Genomic DNA, 25,833 nt, shown 5'->3' on the forward strand with positions numbered 1-25,833 from the left:
CCATTTTCCAAGTCGCTTTTTTGGGAGCAGGCCGCAAAAGCACAGGATTGCTTCAGGCCCTATTCTGGTTCCGGGGGGCAGGCTGAGCCTGTGGTTCATTCTTTTTCCTGATGGGAAATTAGAGTGACATGTGCATGTCCCAACATCTAGAGCTAGTCTCTCATTGGTTCCCCCTCTTCCCGTTCATCCTCAGGACAAATTGTGACCTGTACGAAACAGGAGGTCAACGGTGCTGATTCTCCAAGTAGGGAGATTGTTAGTGAAGCGGCTGGAATGGCGAACCCGAGCACAAGGAGAGGAGAAATGAGGTGCGTTTTAGAAACCTTTCCCGATCACACGGTGTACCATCTTCTGGGTTTCCCAGGCATGTTTTCGATGTAGGAAGATGCCCTTGAAGTTGGAGATTTGGGACCCATGGCATGGGTACCACGCAGTACTACTTTAAAGGGTCTGCGTTTGCTCACCCAACCTCACCGATCCTCTCAGCCCCAAGAGTGTCCAGCCTTATGTCTCATCCAGCTGTGGGTGTAGATATGGTCAATCCAGGTTGCATCAGAGCCCCTGAACGGATTTTGTAAGAATTTCTCTCTCTTTCACTGTCTTTTTTTTATGGGTTTCTTTTAAAGTAATCTATTTTTATAATGGGGTTTAGCTGCTTTTCCCTGCTGTGTTTATGCCGCTTTACACCCTCTTGATTCACTTCCAGAGAGATATCTATACATAGGTTTTAAGACTCTTCCTAGTCAGATATATTCTTGGGCGGTGAATAGGGGGTGTTGAGTCCAGTTCACTGAGCAGGGAGTAGGTCTTGTCTATTACATATTTGGCTTGTGGAACGGTATGTGAGCTAATTTCAAACCCTTGTTTTATGCATCACCCCGCCTCACCTTTCCCGTTAAGCAGCCATAGTGTGTTTTGTAAATGTGTGACTCTGTTCTGTTTTGGAATTCAGTTCAGGTGTAGCGATGTTGACATTCCCTCTATAAGTGATATCTTGGGAGAAGTGTCCTTTTCTGTGTGACTTACTTCACTTAGAGTCATCGTCCCTAAATCCACTCATCATGCTGCTACTAGCCTTATGACACTGATTTCATGGCTGAGTGATATTCCATTGTGCATAAGTACCACAACTTCTTTATCCATTTTTCTCTTTTCGGGGATATTTAAGGTGTACCGAAGTGGAGGTTCTTGGAAACAGAGCAGCCCTAAACTTTGGGGTGCCTGTGTCGTGTTGATTTTTAGGTTTCCCGAGTTCTACGCCCATGAGTGGAAGTGCCCTATGCTCTCTCAGCTGTGTCTATTCCATGTTTCAGGACGCAACGTACACTTCTCCAGAGTGGCTGTTGGCAATTTCCATCCCGCCCATCAGCGTAGCAAGGCTCCCATGTCTCCATGGTCTGTCCTGCATTTCTGGTTTTTACACTTTTTTCAGCATGGCCCTTTGGACCGCTGGCAAGCGAGACTTCTTTGTAGCGCCGATTTGCCTTTCCGGCTTGCTTGGTTGGCTAAAAGGGCGTTTGCGTTTTTTCCTGAATATATTCAGGAAAAAACGCATACGCCCTTTTTGGCCAAGGGCATCATTGTCAACGCTTTGCCGCTTTTCATGTGCTTTCAAGGCGAGTCGAATCTACCTCCTGAAATCTGTTTCCTGCAATTCTGCCTTGCTTTCAAATCCTCTTCGTTGCCTTCCCTCAATATATTTGTGGACGAGAGTCATCATTTAGAACTCTGCAGGTTTGTGAATTGCAGTGCCCCTGAGCTCCATTTGTCCACTCGCTTTTTTGGGAGCTGGCCGCAAAAGCGCAGGATTGCTTCAGGCCCTATTCTGGTTCCGGGGGGCAGGCTGGAGCCTGTGGTTCATTCTTCTTCCTGATGGGAAAATAGAGTGACCTGTGCCTGTCCCAACACCTAGAGCTAGTCTCTCATTGGTTCCCCCTCTTCCCGTTCATCCTCAGGACAAATTGCGACCTATACGAAACAGGAGGTCAACGGTGCTGATTCTCCAAGTAGGGAGATTGTTAGTGAAGCGGCTGGAATGGCGAACCCGAGCACAAGGAGAGGAGAAATGAGGTGCGTTTTAGAAACCTTTCCCGATCACACGGTGTACCATCTTCTGGGTTTCCCAGGCATGTTTTCGATGTAGGAAGATGCCCTTGAACCTGGAGATTTGGGACCCATGGCATGGGTACCACGCAGTATTACTTTAAAGGGTCTGCGTTTGCTCACCCAACCTCACCAATCCTCTCAGCCCCAAGAGTGTCCAGCCTTATGTCTCATCCAGCTGTGGGTCTAGATATGGTCAATCCAGGTTGCATCAGAGCCCCTGAACGGATTTTGTAAGAATTTCTCTCTCTTTCACTGTCTTTGTTTTATGGGTTTTTTTTTTTAAGTAATCTATTTTTATAATGGGGTTTAGCTGCTTTTCCCTGCTGTGTTTATGCCGCTTTAAACCCTCTTGATTCACTTCCAGAGAGATATCAATACATAGGTTTTAAGACTCTTCCTAGTCAGATATATTCTTGGGCGGTGAATAGGGGGTGTTGAGTCCAGTTCACTGAGCAGGGAGTAGGTCTTGTCTATTACATATTTGGCTTGTGGAACAGTATCTGAGCTAATTTCAACCCCTTGTTTTATGCATCGCCCCGCCTCACCTTTCCCGTTAAGCAGCCATAGTGTGTTTTCTAAATGTGTGACTCTGTTCTGTTTTGGAATTCAGTTCAGGTGTAGCGATGTTGACATTCCCTCTATAAGTGATATCTTAGGATAAGTGTCCTTTTCTGTGTGACTTACTTCACTTAGACTCATCGTCCCTAAATCCACTCTTCATGCTGCTACTAGCCTTATGACACTGATTTCATGGCTGAGTGATATTCCATTGTGCATAAGTACCACAACTTCTTTATCCATTTTTTTCTTTCCTGGGATAGTTAAGGTGTACCGAAGTGGAGGTTCTTGGAAACAGAGCAGCCCTAAACTTTGGGTTGCCTGTGTCGTGTTGATTTTTAGGTTTCCCGATTTCTACGCCCATGAGTGGAAGTGCCTTATGCTCTCTCAGCTGTGTCTATTCCATGTTTCAGGCCGCAGCGTACACTTCTCCAGAGTGGCTGTTGGCAATTTCCATCCCGCCCATCAGCGTAGCAAGGCTCCCGTGTCTCCATGGCCTGTCCTGCATTTCTGGTTTTTACACTTTTTTCAGCATGGCCCTTTTGACCGCTGGCAAGCGAGACTTCTTTGTAGCGCCGATTTGCCTTTCCGGCTTGCTTGGTTGGCCAAAAAGGGCGTATGCGTTTTTTCCTGAATATATTCAGGAAAAAACGCATACGCCCTTTTTGGCCAAGGGCATCATTGTCAACGCTTTGCCGCTTTTCATGTGCTTTCAAGGCGATTCGAATCTACCTCCTGAAATCTGTTTCCTGCAATTCTGCCTTGCTTTCAAATCCTCTTCGTTGCCTTCCCTCAATATATTTGTGGACGAGAGTCATCATTTCTAACTCTGCAGGTTTGTGAATTGCAGTGCCCCTGAGCTCCATTTGTCAACTCGCTTTTTTGGGAGCTGGCCGCAAAAGCGCAGGATTGCTTCAGGCCCTATTCTGGTTCCGGGGGGCAGGCTGAGCCTGTGGTTCATTCTTCTTCCTGATGGGAAAATAGAGTGACCTGTGCCTGTCCCAACACCTAGAGCTAGTCTCTCATTGGTTCCCCCTCTTCCCGTTCATCCTCAGGGCAAATTGCGACCTGTACGAAACAGGAGGTCAACGGTGCTGATTCTCCAAGTAGGGAGATTGTTAGTGAAGCGGCTGGAATGGCGAACCCGAGCACAAGGAGAGGAGAAATGAGGTGCGTTTTAGAAACCTTTCCCGATCACACGGTGTACCATCTTCTGGGTTTCCCAGGCATGTTTTCGATGTAGGAAGATGCCCTTGAACCTGGAGATTTGGGACCCATGGCATGGGTACCACGCAGGATTACTTTAAAGGGTCTGCGTTTGCTCACCCAACCTCACCAATCCTCTCAGCCCCAAGAGTGTCCAGCCTTATGTCTCATCCAGCTGTGGGTCTAGATATGGTCAATCCAGGTTGCATCAGAGCCCCTGAACAGATTTTGTAAGAATTTCTCTGTCTTACACTGTCTTTGTTTTATGGGTTTTTTTTTTAAGTAATCTATTTTTATAATTGGGTTTAGCTGCTTTTCCCTGCTGTGTTTATGCCGCTTTACACCCTCTTGATTCACTTCCAGAGAGATATCAGTACATATCAATACATATCAATACATCAATACATAGGTTTTAAGACTCTTCCTAGTCAGATATATTCTTGGGCGGTGAATAGGGGGTGTTGAGTCCAGTTCACTGAGCAGGGAGTAGGTCTTGTCTATTACATATTTGGCTTGTTGAACGGTATCTGAGCTAATTTCAAACCCTTGTTTTATGCATCACCCCGCCTCACCTTTCCCGTTAAGCAGCCATAGTGTGTTTTCTAAATGTGTGACTCTGTTCTGTTTTGGAATTCAGTTCAGGTGTATCGATGTTGACATTCCCTCTATAAGTGATATCTTAAGATAAGTGTCCTTTTCTGTGTGACTTACTTCACTTAGAGTCATCGTCCCTAAATCCACTCATCATGCTGCTACTAGCCTTATGACACTGATTTCATGGCTGAGTGATATTCCATTGTGCATAAGTACCACAACTTCTTTATCCATTTTTCTCTTTCCGGGGATATTTAAGGTGTACCGAAGTGGAGGTTCTTGGAAACAGAGCAGCACTAAACTTTGGGGTGCCTGTGTCGTGCTGAGTTTTAGGTTTCCCGATTTCTACGCCCATGAGTGGAAGTGCCCTATGCTCTCTCAGCTGTGTCTATTCCATGTTTCAGGACGCAGCGTACACTTCTCCAGAGTGGCTGTTGGCAATTTCCATCCCGCCCATCAGCGTAGCAAGGCTCCCGTGTCTCCATGGCCTGTCCTGCATTTCTGGTTTTTACACTTTTTTCAGCATGGCCCTTTTGACCGCTGGCAAGCGAGACTTCTTTGTAGCGCCGATTTGCCTTTCCGGCTTGCTTGGTTGGCCAAAAAGGGCGTATGCGTTTTTTCCTGAATATATTCAGGAAAAAACGCATACGCCCTTTTTGGCCAAGGGCATCATTGTCAACGCTTTGCCGCTTTTCATGTGCTTTCAAGGCGAGTCGAATCTACCTCCTGAAATCTGTTTCCTGCAATTCTGCCTTGCTTTCAAATCCTCTTCGTTGCCTTCCCTCAATATATTTGTGGACGAGAGTCATCATTTCGAACTCTGCAGGTTTGTGAATTGCAGTGCCCCTGAGCTCCATTTGTCAACTCGCTTTTTTGGGAGCTGGCCGCAAAAGCGCAGGATTGCTTCAGGCCCTATTCTGGTTCCGGGGGGCAGGCTGAGCCTGTGGTTCATTCTTCTTCCTGATGGGAAAATAGAGTGACCTGTGCCTGTCCCAACACCTAGAGCTAGTCTCTCATTGGTTCCCCCTCTTCCCGTTCATCCTCAGGACAAATTGCGACCTGTACGAAACAGGAGGTCAACGGTGCTGATTCTCCAAGTAGGGAGATTGTTAGTGAAGCGGCTGGAATGGCGAACCCGAGCACAAGGAGAGGAGAAATGAGGTGCGTTTTAGAAACCTTTCCCGATCACACGGTGTACCATCTTCTGGGTTTCCCAGGCATGTTTTCGATGTAGGAAGATGCCCTTGAACCTGGAAATTTGGGACCCATGGCATGGGTACCACGCAGTATTACTTTAAAGGGTCTGCGTTTGCTCACCCAACCTCACCAATCCTCTCAGCCCCAAGAGTGTCCAGCCTTATGTCTCATCCAGCTGTGGGTGTAGATATGGTCAATCCAGGTTGCATCAGAGCCCCTGAACGGATTTTGTAAGAATTTCTCTGTCTTACACTGTCTTTGTTTTATGGGTTTTTTTTTTAAGTAATCTATTTTTATAATGGGGTTTAGCTGCTTTTCCCTGCTGTGTTTATGCCGCTTTACACCCTCTTGATTCACTTCCAGAGAGATATCAGTACATATCAATACATATCAATACATCAATACATAGGTTTTAAGACTCTTCCTAGTCAGATATATTCTTGGGCGGTGAATAGGGGGTGTTGAGTCCAGTTCACTGAGCAGGGAGTAGGTCTTGTCTATTACATATTTGGCTTGTGGAACGGCATCTGAGCTAATTTCAAACGCTTGTTTTATGCATCACCCCGTCTCACCTTTCCCGTTAAGCAGCCATAGTGTGTTTTCTAAATGTGTGACTCTGTTCTGTTTTGGAATTCAGTTCAGGTGTAGCGATGTTGACATTCCCTCTATCAGTGATATCTTAGGATAAGCGTCCTTTTCTGTGTGACTTACTTCACTTAGAGTCATCGTCCCTAAATCCACTCATCATGCTGCTACTAGCCTTATGACACTGATTTCATGGCTGAGTGATATTCCATTGTGCATAAGTACCACAACTTCTTTATCCATTTTTCTCTTTCCTGGGATATTTAAGGTGTACCGAAGTGGAGGTTCTTGGAAACAGAGCAGCCCTAAACTTTGGGGTGCCTGTGTCGTGTTGATTTTTAGGTTTCCCGATTTCTACGCCCATGAGTGGAAGTGCCCTATGCTCTCTCAGCTGTGTCTATTCCATGTTTCAGGACGCAGCGTACACTTCTCCAGAGTGGCTGTTGGCAATTTCCATCCCGCCCATCAGCATAGCAAGGCTCCCGTGTCTCCATGGCCTGTCCTGCATTTCTGGTTTTTACACTGTTTTCAGCATGGCCCTTTTGACCTCTGGCAAGCGAGACTTCTTTGTAGCGCCGATTTGCCTTTCCGGCTTGCTTGGTTGGCCAAAAAGGGCGTATGCGTTTTTTCCTGAATGTATTCAGGAAAAAACGCATACGCCCTTTTTGGCCAAGGGCATCATTGTCAACGCTTTGCCGCTTTTCATGTGCTTTCAAGGCGAGTCGAATCTACCTCCTGAAATCTGTTTCCTGTAATTCTGCCTTGCTTTCAAATCCTCTTCGTTGCCTTCCCTCAATATATTTGTGGACGAGAGTCATCATTTAGAACTCTGCAGGTTTGTGAATTGCAGTGCCCCTGAGCTCCATTTGTCAACTCGCTTTTTTGGGAGCTGGCCGCAAAAGCGCAGGATTGCTTCAGGCCCTATTCTGGTTCCGGGGGGCAGGCTGAGCCTGTGGTTCATTCTTCTTCCTGATGGGAAAATAGAGTGACCTGTGCCTGTCCCAACACCTAGAGCTAGTCTCTCATTGGTTCCCCCTCTTCCCGGTCATCCTCAGGACAAATTGCGACCTGTACAAAACAGGAGGTCAACGGTGCTGATTCTCCAAGTAGGGAGATTGTTAGTGAAGCGGCTGGAATGGCGAACCCGAGCACAAGGAGAGGAGAAATGAGGTGCGTTTTAGAAACCTTTCCCGATCACACGGTGTACCATCTTCTGGGTTTCCCAGGCATGTTTTCGATGTAGGAAGATGCCCTTGAACCTGGAGATTTGGGACCCATGGCATGGGTACCACGCAGGATTACTTTAAAGGGTCTGCGTTTGCTCACCCAACCTCACCAATCCTCTCAGCCCCAAGAGTGTCCAGCCTTATGTCTCATCCAGCTGTGGGTCTAGATATGGTCAATCCAGGTTGCATCAGAGCCCCTGAACGGATTTTGTAAGAATTTCTCTGTCTTACACTGTCTTTGTTTTATGGGTTTTTTTTTAAGTAATCTATTTTTATAATGGGGTTTAGCTGCTTTTCCCTGCTGTGTTTATGCCGCTTTACACCCTCTTGATTCACTTCCAGAGAGATATCAGTACATATCAATACATATCAATACATCAATACATAGGTTTTAAGACTCTTCCTAGTCAGATATATTCTTGGGCGGTGAATAGGGGGTGTTGAGTCCAGTTCACTGAGCAGGGAGTAGGTCTTGTCTATTACATATTTGGCTTGTGGAACGGCATCTGAGCTAATTTCAAACGCTTGTTTTATGCATCACCCCGTCTCACCTTTCCCGTTAAGCAGCCATAGTGTGTTTTCTAAATGTGTGACTCTGTTCTGTTTTGGAATTCAGTTCAGGTGTAGCGATGTTGACATTCCCTCTATCAGTGATATCTTAGGATAAGCGTCCTTTTCTGTGTGACTTACTTCACTTAGAGTCATCGTCCCTAAATCCACTCATCATGCTGCTACTAGCCTTATGACACTGATTTCATGGCTGAGTGATATTCCATTGTGCATAAGTACCACAACTTCTTTATCCATTTTTCTCTTTCCTGGGATATTTAAGGTGTACCGAAGTGGAGGTTCTTGGAAACAGAGCAGCCCTAAACTTTGGGGTGCCTGTGTCGTGTTGATTTTTAGGTTTCCCGATTTCTACGCCCATGAGTGGAAGTGCCCTATGCTCTCTCAGCTGTGTCTATTCCATGTTTCAGGACGCAGCGTACACTTCTCCAGAGTGGCTGTTGGCAATTTCCATCCCGCCCATCAGCATAGCAAGGCTCCCGTGTCTCCATGGCCTGTCCTGCATTTCTGGTTTTTACACTGTTTTCAGCATGGCCCTTTTGACCTCTGGCAAGCGAGACTTCTTTGTAGCGCCGATTTGCCTTTCCGGCTTGCTTGGTTGGCCAAAAAGGGCGTATGCGTTTTTTCCTGAATGTATTCAGGAAAAAACGCATACGCCCTTTTTGGCCAAGGGCATCATTGTCAACGCTTTGCCGCTTTTCATGTGCTTTCAAGGCGAGTCGAATCTACCTCCTGAAATCTGTTTCCTGCAATTCTGCCTTGCTTTCAAATCCTCTTCGTTGCCTTCCCTCAATATATTTGTGGACGAGAGTCATCATTTAGAACTCTGCAGGTTTGTGAATTGCAGTGCCCCTGAGCTCCATTTGTCAACTCGCTTTTTTGGGAGCTGGCCGCAAAAGCGCAGGATTGCTTCAGGCCCTATTCTGGTTCCGGGGGGCAGGCTGAGCCTGTGGTTCATTCTTCTTCCTGATGGGAAAATAGAGTGACCTGTGCCTGTCCCAACACCTAGAGCTAGTCTCTCATTGGTTCCCCCTCTTCCCGGTCATCCTCAGGACAAATTGCGACCTGTACAAAACAGGAGGTCAACGGTGCTGATTCTCCAAGTAGGGAGATTGTTAGTGAAGCGGCTGGAATGGCGAACCCGAGCACAAGGAGAGGAGAAATGAGGTGCGTTTTAGAAACCTTTCCCGATCACACGGTGTACCATCTTCTGGGTTTCCCAGGCATGTTTTTGATGTAGGAAGATGCCCTTGAACCTGGAGATTTGGGACCCATGGCATGGGTACCACGCAGGATTACTTTAAAGGGTCTGCGTTTGCTCACCCAACCTCACCAATCCTCTCAGCCCCAAGAGTGTCCAGCCTTATGTCTCATCCAGCTGTGGGTCTAGATATGGTCAATCCAGGTTGCATCAGAGCCCCTGAACGGATTTTGTAAGAATTTCTCTCTCTTTCACTGTCTTTGTTTTATGGGTTTTTTTTTTTAAGTAATCTATTTTTATAATGGGGTTTAGCTGCTTTTCCCTGCTGTGTTTATGCCGCTTTACACCCTCTTGATTCACTTCCAGAGAGATATCTATACATAGGTTTTAAGACTCTTACTAGTCAGATATATTCTTGGGCGGTGAATAGGGGGTGTTGAGTCCAGTTCACTGAGCAGGGAGTAGGTCTTGTCTATTACATATTTGGCTTGTGGAACGGTATCTGAGCTAATTTCAAACCCTTGTTTTATGCATCACCCCACCTCACCTTTCCCGTTAAGCAGCCATAGTGTGTTTTCTAAATGTGTGACTCTGTTCTGTTTTGGAAGTCAGTTCAGGTGTAGCGATGTTGACATTCCCTCTATAAGTGATATCTTAGGATAAGTGTCCTTTTCTGTGTGACTTACTTCACTTAGAGTCATCGTCCCTAAATCCACTCATCATGCTGCTACTAGCCTTATGACACTGATTTCATGGCTGAGTGATATTCCATTGTGCATAAGTACCACAACTTCTTTATCCATTTTTCTCTTTTCGGGGATATTTAAGGTGTACCGAAGTGGAGGTTCTTGGAAACAGAGCAGCACTAAACTTTGGGGTGCCTGTGTCGTGTTGATTTTTAGGTTTCCCGAGTTCTACGCCCATGAGTGGAAGTGCCCTATGCTCTCTCAGCTGTGTCTATTCCATGTTTCAGGACGCAACGTACACTTCTCCAGAGTGGCTGTTGGCAATTTCCATCCCGCCCATCAGCGTAGCAAGGCTCCCATGTCTCCATGGTCTGTCCTGCATTTCTGGTTTTTACACTTTTTTCAGCATGGCCCTTTGGACCGCTGGCAAGCGAGACTTCTTTGTAGCGCCGATTTGCCTTTCCGGCTTGCTTGGTTGGCTAAAAGGGCGTTTGCGTTTTTTCCTGAATATATTCAGGAAAAAACGCATACGCCCTTTTTGGCCAAGGGCATCATTGTCAACGCTTTGCCGCTTTTCATGTGCTTTCAAGGCGAGTCGAATCTACCTCCTGAAATCTGTTTCCTGCAATTCTGCCTTGCTTTCAAATCCTCTTCGTTGCCTTCCCTCAATATATTTGTGGACGAGAGTCATCATTTAGAACTCTGCAGGTTTGTGAATTGCAGTGCCCCTGAGCTCCATTTGTCAACTCGCTTTTTTGGGAGCTGGCCGCAAAAGCGCAGGATTGCTTCAGGCCCTATTCTGGTTCCGGGGGGCAGGCTGGAGCCTGTGGTTCATTCTTCTTCCTGATGGGAAAATAGAGTGACCTGTGCCTGTCCCAACACCTAGAGCTAGTCTCTCATTGGTTCCCCCTCTTCCCGTTCATCCTCAGGACAAATTGCGACCTGTACGAAACAGGAGGTCAACGGTGCTGATTCTCCAAGTAGGGAGATTGTTAGTGAAGCGGCTGGAATGGCGAACCCGAGCACAAGGAGAGGAGAAATGAGGTGCGTTTTAGAAACCTTTCCCGATCACACGGTGTACCATCTTCTTGGTTTCCCAGGCATGTTTTCGATGTAGGAAGATGCCCTTGAACCTGGAGATTTGGGACCCATGGCATGGGTACCACGCAGTATTACTTTAAAGGGTCTGCGTTTGCTCACCCAACCTCACCAATCCTCTCAGCCCCAAGAGTGTCCAGCCTTATGTCTCATCCAGCTGTGGGTCTAGATATGGTCAATCCAGGTTGCATCAGAGCCCCTGAACGGATTTTGTAAGAATTTCTCTCTCTTTCACTGTCTTTGTTTTATGGGTTTTTTTTTTAAGTAATCTATTTTTATAATTGGGTTTAGCTGCTTTTCCCTGCTGTGTTTATGCCGCTTTAAACCCTCTTGATTCACTTCCAGAGAGATATCAATACATAGGTTTTAAGACTCTTCCTAGTCAGATATATTCTTGGGCGGTGAATAGGGGGTGTTGAGTCCAGTTCACTGAGCAGGGAGTAGGTCTTGTCTATTACATATTTGGCTTGTGGAACAGTATCTGAGCTAATTTCAACCCCTTGTTTTATGCATCGCCCCGCCTCACCTTTCCCGTTAAGCAGCCATAGTGTGTTTTCTAAATGTGTGACTCTGTTCTGTTTTGGAATTCAGTTCAGGTGTAGCGATGTTGACATTCCCTCTATAAGTGATATCTTAGGATAAGTGTCCTTTTCTGTGTGACTTACTTCACTTAGACTCATCGTCCCTAAATCCACTCTTCATGCTGCTACTAGCCTTATGACACTGATTTCATGGCTGAGTGATATTCCATTGTGCATAAGTACCACAACTTCTTTATCCATTTTTTTCTTTCCTGGGATAGTTAAGGTGTACCGAAGTGGAGGTTCTTGGAAACAGAGCAGCCCTAAACTTTGGGTTGCCTGTGTCGTGTTGATTTTTAGTTTTCCCGATTTCTACGCCCATGAGTGGAAGTGCCTTATGCTCTCTCAGCTGTGTCTATTCCATGTTTCAGGCCGCAGCGTACACTTCTCCAGAGTGGCTGTTGGCAATTTCCATCCCGCCCATCAGCGTAGCAAGGCTCCCGTGTCTCCATGGCCTGTCCTGCATTTCTGGTTTTTACACTTTTTTCAGCATGGCCCTTTTGACCGCTGGCAAGCGAGACTTCTTTGTAGCGCCGATTTGCCTTTCCGGCTTGCTTGGTTGGCCAAAAAGGGCGTATGCGTTTTTTCCTGAATATATTCAGGAAAAAACGCATACGCCCTTTTTGGCCAAGGGCATCATTGTCAACGCTTTGCCGCTTTTCATGTGCTTTCAAGGCGATTCGAATCTACCTCCTGAAATCTGTTTCCTGCAATTCTGCCTTGCTTTCAAATCCTCTTCGTTGCCTTCCCTCAATATATTTGTGGACGAGAGTCATCATTTCTAACTCTGCAGGTTTGTGAATTGCAGTGCCCCTGAGCTCCATTTGTCAACTCGCTTTTTTGGGAGCTGGCCGCAAAAGCGCAGGATTGCTTCAGGCCCTATTCTGGTTCCGGGGGGCAGGCTGAGCCTGTGGTTCATTCTTCTTCCTGATGGGAAAATAGAGTGACCTGTGCCTGTCCCAACACCTAGAGCTAGTCTCTCATTGGTTCCCCCTCTTCCCGTTCATCCTCAGGGCAAATTGCGACCTGGACGAAACAGGAGGTCAACGGTGCTGATTCTCCAAGTAGGGAGATTGTTAGTGAAGCGGCTGGAATGGCGAACCCGAGCACAAGGAGAGGAGAAATGAGGTGCGTTTTAGAAACCTTTCCCGATCACACGGTGTACCATCTTCTGGGTTTCCCAGGCATGTTTTCGATGTAGGAAGATGCCCTTGAACCTGGAGATTTGGGACCCATGGCATGGGTACCACGCAGGATTACTTTAAAGGGTCTGCGTTTGCTCACCCAACCTCACCAATCCTCTCAGCCCCAAGAGTGTCCAGCCTTATGTCTCATCCAGCTGTGGGTCTAGATATGGTCAATCCAGGTTGCATCAGAGCCCCTGAACAGATTTTGTAAGAATTTCTCTGTCTTACACTGTCTTTGTTTTATGGGTTTTTTTTTTAAGTAATCTATTTTTATAATTGGGTTTAGCTGCTTTTCCCTGCTGTGTTTATGCCGCTTTACACCCTCTTGATTCACTTCCAGAGAGATATCAGTACATATCAATACATATCAATACATCAATACATAGGTTTTAAGACTCTTCCTAGTCAGATATATTCTTGGGCGGTGAATAGGGGGTGTTGAGTCCAGTTCACTGAGCAGGGAGTAGGTCTTGTCTATTACATATTTGGCTTGTTGAACGGTATCTGAGCTAATTTCAAACCCTTGTTTTATGCATCACCCCGCCTCACCTTTCCCGTTAAGCAGCCATAGTGTGTTTTCTAAATGTGTGACTCTGTTCTGTTTTGGAATTCAGTTCAGGTGTATCGATGTTGACATTCCCTCTATAAGTGATATCTTAAGATAAGTGTCCTTTTCTGTGTGACTTACTTCACTTAGAGTCATCGTCCCTAAATCCACTCATCATGCTGCTACTAGCCTTATGACACTGATTTCATGGCTGAGTGATATTCCATTGTGCATAAGTACCACAACTTCTTTATCCATTTTTCTCTTTCCGGGGATATTTAAGGTGTACCGAAGTGGAGGTTCTTGGAAACAGAGCAGCACTAAACTTTGGGGTGCCTGTGTCGTGCTGATTTTTAGGTTTCCCGATTTCTACGCCCATGAGTGGAAGTGCCCTATGCTCTCTCAGCTGTGTCTATTCCATGTTTCAGGACGCAGCGTACACTTCTCCAGAGTGGCTGTTGGCAATTTCCATCCCGCCCATCAGCGTAGCAAGGCTCCCGTGTCTCCATGGCCTGTCCTGCGTTTCTGGTTTTTACACTTTTTTCAGCATGGCCCTTTTGACCGCTGGCAAGCGAGACTTCTTTGTAGCGCCGATTTGCCTTTCCGGCTTGCTTGGTTGGCCAAAAAGGGCGTATGCGTTTTTTCCTGAATATATTCAGGAAAAAACGCATACGCCCTTTTTGGCCAAGGGCATCATTGTCAACGCTTTGCCGCTTTTCATGTGCTTTCAAGGCGAGTCGAATCTACCTCCTGAAATCTGTTTCCTGCAATTCTGCCTTGCTTTCAAATCCTCTTCGTTGCCTTCCCTCAATATATTTGTGGACGAGAGTCATCATTTCGAACTCTGCAGGTTTGTGAATTGCAGTGCCCCTGAGCTCCATTTGTCAACTCGCTTTTTTGGGAGCTGGCCGCAAAAGCGCAGGATTGCTTCAGGCCCTATTCTGGTTCCGGGGGGCAGGCTGAGCCTGTGGTTCATTCTTCTTCCTGATGGGAAAATAGAGTGACCTGTGCCTGTCCCAACACCTAGAGCTAGTCTCTCATTGGTTCCCCCTCTTCCCGTTCATCCTCAGGACAAATTGCGACCTGTACGAAACAGGAGGTCAACGGTGCTGATTCTCCAAGTAGGGAGATTGTTAGTGAAGCGGCTGGAATGGCGAACCCGAGCACAAGGAGAGGAGAAATGAGGTGCGTTTTAGAAACCTTTCCCGATCACACGGTGTACCATCTTCTGGGTTTCCCAGGCATGTTTTCGATGTAGGAAGATGCCCTTGAACCTGGAAATTTGGGACCCATGGCATGGGTACCACGCAGTATTACTTTAAAGGGTCTGCGTTTGCTCACCCAACCTCACCAATCCTCTCAGCCCCAAGAGTGTCCAGCCTTATGTCTCATCCAGCTGTGGGTGTAGATATGGTCAATCCAGGTTGCATCAGAGCCCCTGAACGGATTTTGTAAGAATTTCTCTGTCTTACACTGTCTTTGTTTTATGGGTTTTTTTTTTAAGTAATCTATTTTTATAATGTGGTTTAGCTGCTTTTCCCTGCTGTGTTTATGCCGCTTTACACCCTCTTGATTCACTTCCAGAGAGATATCAGTACATATCAATACATATCAATACATCAATACATAGGTTTTAAGACTCTTCCTAGTCAGATATATTCTTGGGCGGTGAATAGGGGGTGTTGAGTCCAGTTCACTGAGCAGGGAGTAGGTCTTGTCTATTACATATTTGGCTTGTGGAACGGCATCTGAGCTAATTTCAAACGCTTGTTTTATGCATCACCCCGTCTCACCTTTCCCGTTAAGCAGCCATAGTGTGTTTTCTAAATGTGTGACTCTGTTCTGTTTTGGAATTCAGTTCAGGTGTAGCGATGTTGACATTCCCTCTATCAGTGATATCTTAGGATAAGCGTCCTTTTCTGTGTGACTTACTTCACTTAGAGTCATCGTCCCTAAATCCACTCATCATGCTGCTACTAGCCTTATGACACTGATTTCATGGCTGAGTGATATTCCATTGTGCATAAGTACCACAACTTCTTTATCCATTTTTCTCTTTCCTGGGATATTTAAAGTGTACCGAAGTGGAGGTTCTTGGAAACAGAGCAGCCCTAAACTTTGGGGTGCCTGTGTCGTGTTGATTTTTAGGTTTCCCGATTTCTACGCCCATGAGTGGAAGTGCCCTATGCTCTCTCAGCTGTGTCTATTCCATGTTTCAGGACGCAGCGTACACTTCTCCAGAGTGGCTGTTGGCAATTTCCATCCCGCCCATCAGCATAGCAAGGCTCCCGTGTCTCCATGGCCTGTCCTGCATTTCTGGTTTTTACACTGTTTTCAGCATGGCCCTTTTGACCTCTGGCAAGCGAGACTTCTTTGTAGCGCCGATTTGCCTTTCCGGCTTGCTTGGTTGGCCAAAAAGGGCGTATGCGTTTTTTCCTGAATGTATTCAGGAAAAAACGCATACGCCCTTTTTGGCCAAGGGCATCATTGTCAACGCTTTGCCGCTTTTCATGTGCTTTCAAGGCGAGTCGAATCTACCTCCTGAAATCTGTTTCCTGCAATTCTGCCTTGCTTTCAAATCCTCTTCGTTGCCTTCCCTCAATATATTTGTGGACGAGAGTCATCATTTAGAACTCTGCAGGTTTGTGAATTGCAGTGCCCCTGAGCTCCATTTGTCAACTCGCTTTTTTGGGAGCTGGCCGCAAAAGCGCAGGATTGCTTCAGGCCCTATTCTGGTTCCGGGGGGCAGGCTGAGCCTGTGGTTCATTCTTCTTCCTGATGGGAAAATAGAGTGACCTGTGCCTGTCCCAACACCTAGAGCTAGTCTCTCATTGGTTCCCCCTCTTCCCGGTCATCCTCAGGACAAATTGCGACCTGTACAAAACAGGAGGTCAACGGTGCTGATTCTCCAAGTAGGGAGATTGTTAGTGAAGCGGCTGGAATGGCGAACCCGAGCACAAGGAGAGGAGAAATGAGGTGCGTTTTAGAAACCTTTCCCGATCACACGGTGTACCATCTTCTGGGTTTCCCAGGCATGTTTTCGATGTAGGAAGATGCCCTTGAACCTGGAGATTTGGGACCCATGGCATGGGTACCACGCAGGATTACTTTAAAGGGTCTGCGTTTGCTCACCCAACCTCACCAATCCTCTCAGCCCCAAGAGTGTCCAGCCTTATGTCTCATCCAGCTGTGGGTCTAGATATGGTCAATCCAGGTTGCATCAGAGCCCCTGAACGGATTTTGTAAGAATTTCTCTCTCTTTCACTGTCTTTGTTTTATGGGTTTTTTTTTTAAGTAATCTATTTTTATAATGGGGTTTAGCTCCTTTTTCCTGCTGTGTTTATGCCGCTTTACACCCTCTTGATTCACTTCCAGAGAGATATCTATACATAGGTTTTAAGACTCTTACTAGTCAGATATATTCTTGGGCGGTGAATAGGGGGTGTTGAGTCCAGTTCACTGAGCAGGGAGTAGGTCTTGTCTATTACATATTTGGCTTGTGGAACGGTATCTGAGCTAATTTCAAACCCTTGTTTTATGCATCACCCCACCTCACCTTTCCCGTTAAGCAGCCATAGTGTGTTTTCTAAATGTGTGACTCTGTTCTGTTTTGGAAGTCAGTTCAGGTGTAGCGATGTTGACATTCCCTCTATAAGTGATATCTTAGGATAAGTGTCCTTTTCTGTGTGACTTACTTCACTTAGAGTCATCGTCCCTAAATCCACTCATCATGCTGCTACTAGCCTTATGACACTGATTTCATGGCTGAGTGATATTCCATTGTGCATAAGTACCACAACTTCTTTATCCATTTTTCTGTTTCCTGAGATATTTAAGGTGTACCGAAGTGGAGGTTCTTGGAAACAGAGCAGCCCTAAAGTTTGGGGTGCCTGTGTCTTGTTGATTTTTAGGTTTCCCGATTTCTACGCCCATGAGTGGAAGTGCCCTATGCTCTCTCAGCTGTGTCTATTCCATATTTCAGGACGCAGCGTACACTCCTCCAGAGTGGCTGTTGGCAATTTCCATCCCGCCCATCAGTGTAGCAAGGCTCCCGTGTCTCCATGGCCTGTCCTGCATTTCTGGTTTTTACACTTTTTTCAGCATGGCCCTTTTGACCGCTGGCAAGCGAGACTTCTTTGTAGCGCCGATTTGCCTTTCCGGCTTGCTTGGTTGGCCAAAAAGGGCGTATGCGTTTTTTCCTGAATATATTAAGGAAAAAACGCATACGCCCTTTTTGGCCAAGGGCATCATTGTCAACGCTTTGCCGCTTTTCATGTGCTTTCAAGGCGAGTCGAATCGACCTCCTGAAATCTGTTTCCTGCAATTCTGCCTTGCTTTCAAATCCTCTTCGTTGCCTTCCCTCAATATATTTGTGGACGAGAGTTATCATTTATAACTGTGCAGTTTTGTGAATTGCAGTGCCCCTGAGCTCCATTTGTCCACTCGCTTTTTTGGGAGCTGGCCGCAAAAGCGCAGGATTGCTTCAGGCCCTATTCTGGTTCCGGGGGGCAGGCTGAGCCTGTGGTTCATTCTTCTTCCTGATGGGAAAATAGAGTGACCTGTGCCTGTCCCAACACCTAGAGCTAGTCTCTCATTGGTTCCCCCTCTTCCCGTTCATCCTCAGGACAAATTGCGACCTGTACGAAACAGGAGGTCAACGGTGCTGATTCTCCAAGTAGGGAGATTGTTAGTGAAGCGGCTGGAATGGCGAACCCGAGCACAAGGAGAGGAGAAATGAGGTGCGTTTTAGAAACCTTTCCCGATCACACGGTGTACCATCTTCTGGGTTTCCCAGGCATGTTTTCGATGTAGGAAGATGCCCTTGAACCTGGAGATTTGGGACCCATGGCATGGGTACCACGCAGTATTACTTTAAAGGGTCTGCGTTTGCTCACCCAACCTCACCAATCCTCTCAGCCCCAAGAGTGTCCAGCCTTATGTCTCATCCAGCTGTGGGTCTAGATATGGTCAATCCAGGTTGCATCAGAGCCCCTGAACGGATTTTGTAAGAATGTCTCTCTCTTTCACTGTCTTTGTTTTCTGGGGGTTTTTTTTTTTTTAAGTAATCTATTTTTATAATGGGGTTTAGCTGCTTTTCCCTGCTGTGTTTATGCCGCTTTACACCCTCTTGATTCACTTCCAGAGAGATATCAATACATAGGTTTTAAGACTCTTCCTAGTCAGATATAGTCTTGGGCGGTGAATAGGGGGTGTTGAGTCCAGTTCACTGAGCAGGGAGTAGGTCTTGTCTATTAGATATTTGGCTTGTGGAACGGCATCTGAGCTAATTTCAAACCCTTGTTTTATGCATCACCCCGTCTCACCTTTCCCGTTAAGCAGCCATAGTGTGTTTTCTAAATGTGTGACTCTGTTCTGTTTTGGAATTCAGTTCAGGTGTAGCGATGTTGACATTCCCTCTATAAGTGATATCTTAAGATAAGTGTCCATTTCTGTGTGACTTACTTCACTTAGAGTCATCGTCCCTAAATCCACTCATCATGCTGCTACTAGCCTTATGACACTGATTTCATGGCTGAGTGATATTCCATTGTGCATAAGTACCACAACTTCTTTATCCATTTTTCTCTTTCCGGGGATATTTAAGGTGTACCGAAGTGGAGGTTTTTGGAAACAGAGCAGCCCTAAACTTTGGGGTGCCTGTGTCGTGTTGATTTTTAGGTTTCCCGATTTCTACGCCCATGAGTGGAAGTGCCCTATGCTCTCTCAGCTGTGTCTATTCCATGTTTCAGGACGCAGCGTACACTTCTCCAGAGTGGCTGTTGGCAATTTCCATCCCGCCCATCAGCGTAGCAAGGCTCCCGTGTCTCCATGGCCTATCCTGCATTTCTGGTTTTTACACTTTTTTCAGCATGGCCCTTTTGACCTCTGGCAAGCGAGACTTCTTTGTAGCGCCGATTTGCCTTTCCGGCTTGCTTGGTTGGCCAAAAAGGGCGTATGCGTTTTTTCCTGAATATATTCAGGAAAAAACGCATACGCCCTTTTTGGCCAAGGGCATCATTGTCAACGCTTTGCCGCTTTTCATGTGCTTTCAAGGCGAGTCGAATCTACCTCCTGAAATCTGTTTCCTGCAATTCTGCCTTGCTTTCAAATCCTCTTCGTTGCCTTCCCTCAATATATTTGTGGACGAGAGTCATCATTTCTAACTCTGCAGGTTTGTGAATTGCAGTGCCCCTGAGCTCCATTTGTCAACTCGCTTTTTTGGGAGCTGGCCGCAAAAGCGCAGGATGGCCTCAGGCCCTATTCTGGTTCCGGGGCGCAGGCTGAGCCTGTGGTTCATTCTTCTTCCTGATGGGAAAATAGAGTGACCTGTGCCTGTCCCAACAGCTAGAGCTAGTCTCTCATTGGTTCTCCCGCTTCCCGTTCATCCTCAGTACAAATTGCGACCTGTACGAAACAGGAGGTCAACGGTGCTGATTCTCCAAGTAGGGAGATTGTTAGTGAAGCGGCTGGAATGGCGAACCCGAGTACAAGGAGAGGAGAAATGAGGTGTGTTTTAGAAACCTTTCTCGATCACACGGTGTACCATCTTCTGGGTGTCCCATGCATGTTTTCGATGTAGGAAGATGCCCTTGAACTTGGAGATTTGGGACCCATGGCATGGGTACCACGCAGTACTACTTTAAAGGGTCTACGTTTGCTCACCCAACCTCACCGATCCTCTCAGCCCCAAGAGTGTCCAGCCTTATGTCTCATCCAGCTGTGGGTCTAGATATGGTCAATCCAGGTTGCATCAGAGCCCCTGAACGGATTTTGTAAGAATTTCTCTCTCTTTCACTGTCTTTTTTTTATGGGTTTCTTTTAAAGTAATCTATTTTTATAATGGGGTTTAGCTGCTTTTCGCTGCTGTGTTTATGCCGCTTTACACCCTCTTGATTCACTTCCAGAGAGATATCTATACATAGGTTTTAAGACTCTTCCTAGTCAGATATATTCTTGGGCGGTGAATAGGTGGTGTTGAGTCCAGTTCACTGAGCAGGGAGTAGGTCTTGTCTATTACATATTTGGCTTGTGGAACAGTATCTGAGCTAATTTCAACCCCTTGTTTTATGCATCGCCCCGCCTCACCTTTCCCGTTAAGCAGCCATAGTGTGTTTTCTAAATGTGTGACTCTGTTCTGTTTTGGAATTCAGTTCAGGTGTAGCGATGTTGACATTCCCTCTATAAGTGATATCTTAGGATAAGTGTCCTTTTCTGTGTGACTTACTTCACTTAGACTCATCGTCCCTAAATCCACTCTTCATGCTGCTACTAGCCTTATGACACTGATTTCATGGCTGAGTGATATTCCATTGTGCATAAGTACCACAACTTCTTTATCCATTTTTTTCTTTCCTGGGATAGTTAAGGTGTACCGAAGTGGAGGTTCTTGGAAACAGAGCAGCCCTAAACTTTGGGTTGCCTGTGTCGTGTTGATTTTTAGTTTTCCCGATTTCTACGCCCATGAGTGGAAGTGCCTTATGCTCTCTCAGCTGTGTCTATTCCATGTTTCAGGCCGCAGCGTACACTTCTCCAGAGTGGCTGTTGGCAATTTCCATCCCGCCCATCAGCGTAGCAAGGCTCCCGTGTCTCCATGGCCTGTCCTGCATTTCTGGTTTTTACACTTTTTTCAGCATGGCCCTTTTGACCGCTGGCAAGCGAGACTTCTTTGTAGCGCCGATTTGCCTTTCCGGCTTGCTTGGTTGGCCAAAAAGGGCGTATGCGTTTTTTCCTGAATATATTCAGGAAAAAACGCATACGCCCTTTTTGGCCAAGGGCATCATTGTCAACGCTTTGCCGCTTTTCATGTGCTTTCAAGGCGATTCGAATCTACCTCCTGAAATCTGTTTCCTGCAATTCTGCCTTGCTTTCAAATCCTCTTCGTTGCCTTCCCTCAATATATTTGTGGACGAGAGTCATCATTTCTAACTCTGCAGGTTTGTGAATTGCAGTGCCCCTGAGCTCCATTTGTCAACTCGCTTTTTTGGGAGCTGGCCGCAAAAGCGCAGGATTGCTTCAGGCCCTATTCTGGTTCCGGGGGGCAGGCTGAGCCTGTGGTTCATTCTTCTTCCTGATGGGAAAATAGAGTGACCTGTGCCTGTCCCAACACCTAGAGCTAGTCTCTCATTGGTTCCCCCTCTTCCCGTTCATCCTCAGGGCAAATTGCGACCTGTACGAAACAGGAGGTCAACGGTGCTGATTCTCCAAGTAGGGAGATTGTTAGTGAAGCGGCTGGAATGGCGAACCCGAGCACAAGGAGAGGAGAAATGAGGTGCGTTTTAGAAACCTTTCCCGATCACACGGTGTACCATCTTCTGGGTTTCCCAGGCATGTTTTCGATGTAGGAAGATGCCCTTGAACCTGGAGATTTGGGACCCATGGCATGGGTACCACGCAGGATTACTTTAAAGGGTCTGCGTTTGCTCACCCAACCTCACCAATCCTCTCAGCCCCAAGAGTGTCCAGCCTTATGTCTCATCCAGCTGTGGGTCTAGATATGGTCAATCCAGGTTGCATCAGAGCCCCTGAACAGATTTTGTAAGAATTTCTCTGTCTTACACTGTCTTTGTTTTATGGGTTTTTTTTTTAAGTAATCTATTTTTATAATTGGGTTTAGCTGCTTTTCCCTGCTGTGTTTATGCCGCTTTACACCCTCTTGATTCACTTCCAGAGAGATATCAGTACATATCAATACATATCAATACATCAATACATAGGTTTTAAGACTCTTCCTAGTCAGATATATTCTTGGGCGGTGAATAGGGGGTGTTGAGTCCAGTTCACTGAGCAGGGAGTAGGTCTTGTCTATTACATATTTGGCTTGTTGAACGGTATCTGAGCTAATTTCAAACCCTTGTTTTATGCATCACCCCGCCTCACCTTTCCCGTTAAGCAGCCATAGTGTGTTTTCTAAATGTGTGACTCTGTTCTGTTTTGGAATTCAGTTCAGGTGTATCGATGTTGACATTCCCTCTATAAGTGATATCTTAAGATAAGTGTCCTTTTCTGTGTGACTTACTTCACTTAGAGTCATCGTCCCTAAATCCACTCATCATGCTGCTACTAGCCTTATGACACTGATTTCATGGCTGAGTGATATTCCATTGTGCATAAGTACCACAACTTCTTTATCCATTTTTCTCTTTCCGGGGATATTTAAGGTGTACCGAAGTGGAGGTTCTTGGAAACAGAGCAGCACTAAACTTTGGGGTGCCTGTGTCGTGCTGAGTTTTAGGTTTCCCGATTTCTACGCCCATGAGTGGAAGTGCCCTATGCTCTCTCAGCTGTGTCTATTCCATGTTTCAGGACGCAGCGTACACTTCTCCAGAGTGGCTGTTGGCAATTTCCATCCCGCCCATCAGCGTAGCAAGGCTCCCGTGTCTCCATGGCCTGTCCTGCATTTCTGGTTTTTACACTTTTTTCAGCATGGCCCTTTTGACCGCTGGCAAGCGAGACTTCTTTGTAGCGCCGATTTGCCTTTCCGGCTTGCTTGGTTGGCCAAAAAGGGCGTATGCGTTTTTTCCTGAATATATTCAGGAAAAAACGCATACGCCCTTTTTGGCCAAGGGCATCATTGTCAACGCTTTGCCGCTTTTCATGTGCTTTCAAGGCGAGTCGAATCTACCTCCTGAAATCTGTTTCCTGCAATTCTGCCTTGCTTTCAAATCCTCTTCGTTGCCTTCCCTCAATATATTTGTGGACGAGAGTCATCATTTCGAACTCTGCAGGTTTGTGAATTGCAGTGCCCCTGAGCTCCATTTGTCAACTCGCTTTTTTGGGAGCTGGCCGCAAAAGCGCAGGATTGCTTCAGGCCCTATTCTGGTTCCGGGGGGCAGGCTGAGCCTGTGGTTCATTCTTCTTCCTGATGGGAAAATAGAGTGACCTGTGCCTGTCCCAACACCTAGAGCTAGTCTCTCATTGGTTCCCCCTCTTCCCGTTCATCCTCAGGACAAATTGCGACCTGTACGAAACAGGAGGTCAACGGTGCTGATTCTCCAAGTAGGGAGATTGTTAGTGAAGCGGCTGGAATGGCGAACCCGAGCACAAGGAGAGGAGAAATGAGGTGCGTTTTAGAAACCTTTCCCGATCACACGGTGTACCATCTTCTGGGTTTCCCAGGCATGTTTTCGATGTAGGAAGATGCCCTTGAACCTGGAAATTTGGGACCCATGGCATGGGTACCACGCAGTATTACTTTAAAGGGTCTGCGTTTGCTCACCCAACCTCACCAATCCTCTCAGCCCCAAGAGTGTCCAGCCTTATGTCTCATCCAGCTGTGGGTGTAGATATGGTCAATCCAGGTTGCATCAGAGCCCCTGAACGGATTTTGTAAGAATTTCTCTGTCTTACACTGTCTTTGTTTTATGGGTTTTTTTTTTAAGTAATCTATTTTTATAATGGGGTTTAGCTGCTTTTCCCTGCTGTGTTTATGCCGCTTTACACCCTCTTGATTCACTTCCAGAGAGATATCAGTACATATCAATACATATCAATACATCAATACATAGGTTTTAAGACTCTTCCTAGTCAGATATATTCTTGGGCGGTGAATAGGGGGTGTTGAGTCCAGTTCACTGAGCAGGGAGTAGGTCTTGTCTATTACATATTTGGCTTGTGGAACGGCATCTGAGCTAATTTCAAACGCTTGTTTTATGCATCACCCCGTCTCACCTTTCCCGTTAAGCAGCCATAGTGTGTTTTCTAAATGTGTGACTCTGTTCTGTTTTGGAATTCAGTTCAGGTGTAGCGATGTTGACATTCCCTCTATCAGTGATATCTTAGGATAAGCGTCCTTTTCTGTGTCACTTACTTCACTTAGAGTCATCGTCCCTAAATCCACTCATCATGCTGCTACTAGCCTTATGACACTGATTTCATGGCTGAGTGATATTCCATTGTGCATAAGTACCACAACTTCTTTATCCATTTTTCTCTTTCCTGGGATATTTAAGGTGTACCGAAGTGGAGGTTCTTGGAAACAGAGCAGCCCTAAACTTTGGGGTGCCTGTGTCGTGTTGATTTTTAGGTTTCCCGATTTCTACGCCCATGAGTGGAAGTGCCCTATGCTCTCTCAGCTGTGTCTATTCCATGTTTCAGGACGCAGCGTACACTTCTCCAGAGTGGCTGTTGGCAATTTCCATCCCGCCCATCAGCATAGCAAGGCTCCCGTGTCTCCATGGCCTGTCCTGCATTTCTGGTTTTTACACTGTTTTCAGCATGGCCCTTTTGACCTCTGGCAAGCGAGACTTCTTTGTAGCGCCGATTTGCCTTTCCGGCTTGCTTGGTTGGCCAAAAAGGGCGTATGCGTTTTTTCCTGAATGTATTCAGGAAAAAACGCATACGCCCTTTTTGGCCAAGGGCATCATTGTCAACGCTTTGCCGCTTTTCATGTGCTTTCAAGGCGAGTCGAATCTACCTCCTGAAATCTGTTTCCTGTAATTCTGCCTTGCTTTCAAATCCTCTTCGTTGCCTTCCCTCAATATATTTGTGGACGAGAGTCATCATTTAGAACTCTGCAGGTTTGTGAATTGCAGTGCCCCTGAGCTCCATTTGTCAACTCGCTTTTTTGGGAGCTGGCCGCAAAAGCGCAGGATTGCTTCAGGCCCTATTCTGGTTCCGGGGGGCAGGCTGAGCCTGTGGTTCATTCTTCTTCCTGATGGGAAAATAGAGTGACCTGTGCCTGTCCCAACACCTAGAGCTAGTCTCTCATTGGTTCCCCCTCTTCCCGGTCATCCTCAGGACAAATTGCGACCTGTACAAAACAGGAGGTCAACGGTGCTGATTCTCCAAGTAGGGAGATTGTTAGTGAAGCGGCTGGAATGGCGAACCCGAGCACAAGGAGAGGAGAAATGAGGTGCGTTTTAGAAACCTTTCCCGATCACACGGTGTACCATCTTCTGGGTTTCCCAGGCATGTTTTCGATGTAGGAAGATGCCCTTGAACCTGGAGATTTGGGACCCATGGCATGGGTACCACGCAGGATTACTTTAAAGGGTCTGCGTTTGCTCACCCAACCTCACCAATCCTCTCAGCCCCAAGAGTGTCCAGCCTTATGTCTCATCCAGCTGTGGGTCTAGATATGGTCAATCCAGGTTGCATCAGAGCCCCTGAACGGATTTTGTAAGAATTTCTCTGTCTTACACTGTCTTTGTTTTATGGGTTTTTTTTTAAGTAATCTATTTTTATAATGGGGTTTAGCTGCTTTTCCCTGCTGTGTTTATGCCGCTTTACACCCTCTTGATTCACTTCCAGAGAGATATCAGTACATATCAATACATATCAATACATCAATACATAGGTTTTAAGACTCTTCCTAGTCAGATATATTCTTGGGCGGTGAATAGGGGGTGTTGAGTCCAGTTCACTGAGCAGGGAGTAGGTCTTGTCTATTACATATTTGGCTTGTGGAACGGCATCTGAGCTAATTTCAAACGCTTGTTTTATGCATCACCCCGTCTCACCTTTCCCGTTAAGCAGCCATAGTGTGTTTTCTAAAT

This window comes from Eubalaena glacialis, chromosome 8 (assembly GCF_028564815.1).
Source record: "Eubalaena glacialis isolate mEubGla1 chromosome 8, mEubGla1.1.hap2.+ XY, whole genome shotgun sequence".
In the NCBI taxonomy this organism is placed as follows: Eukaryota; Metazoa; Chordata; class Mammalia; order Artiodactyla; family Balaenidae; genus Eubalaena; species Eubalaena glacialis.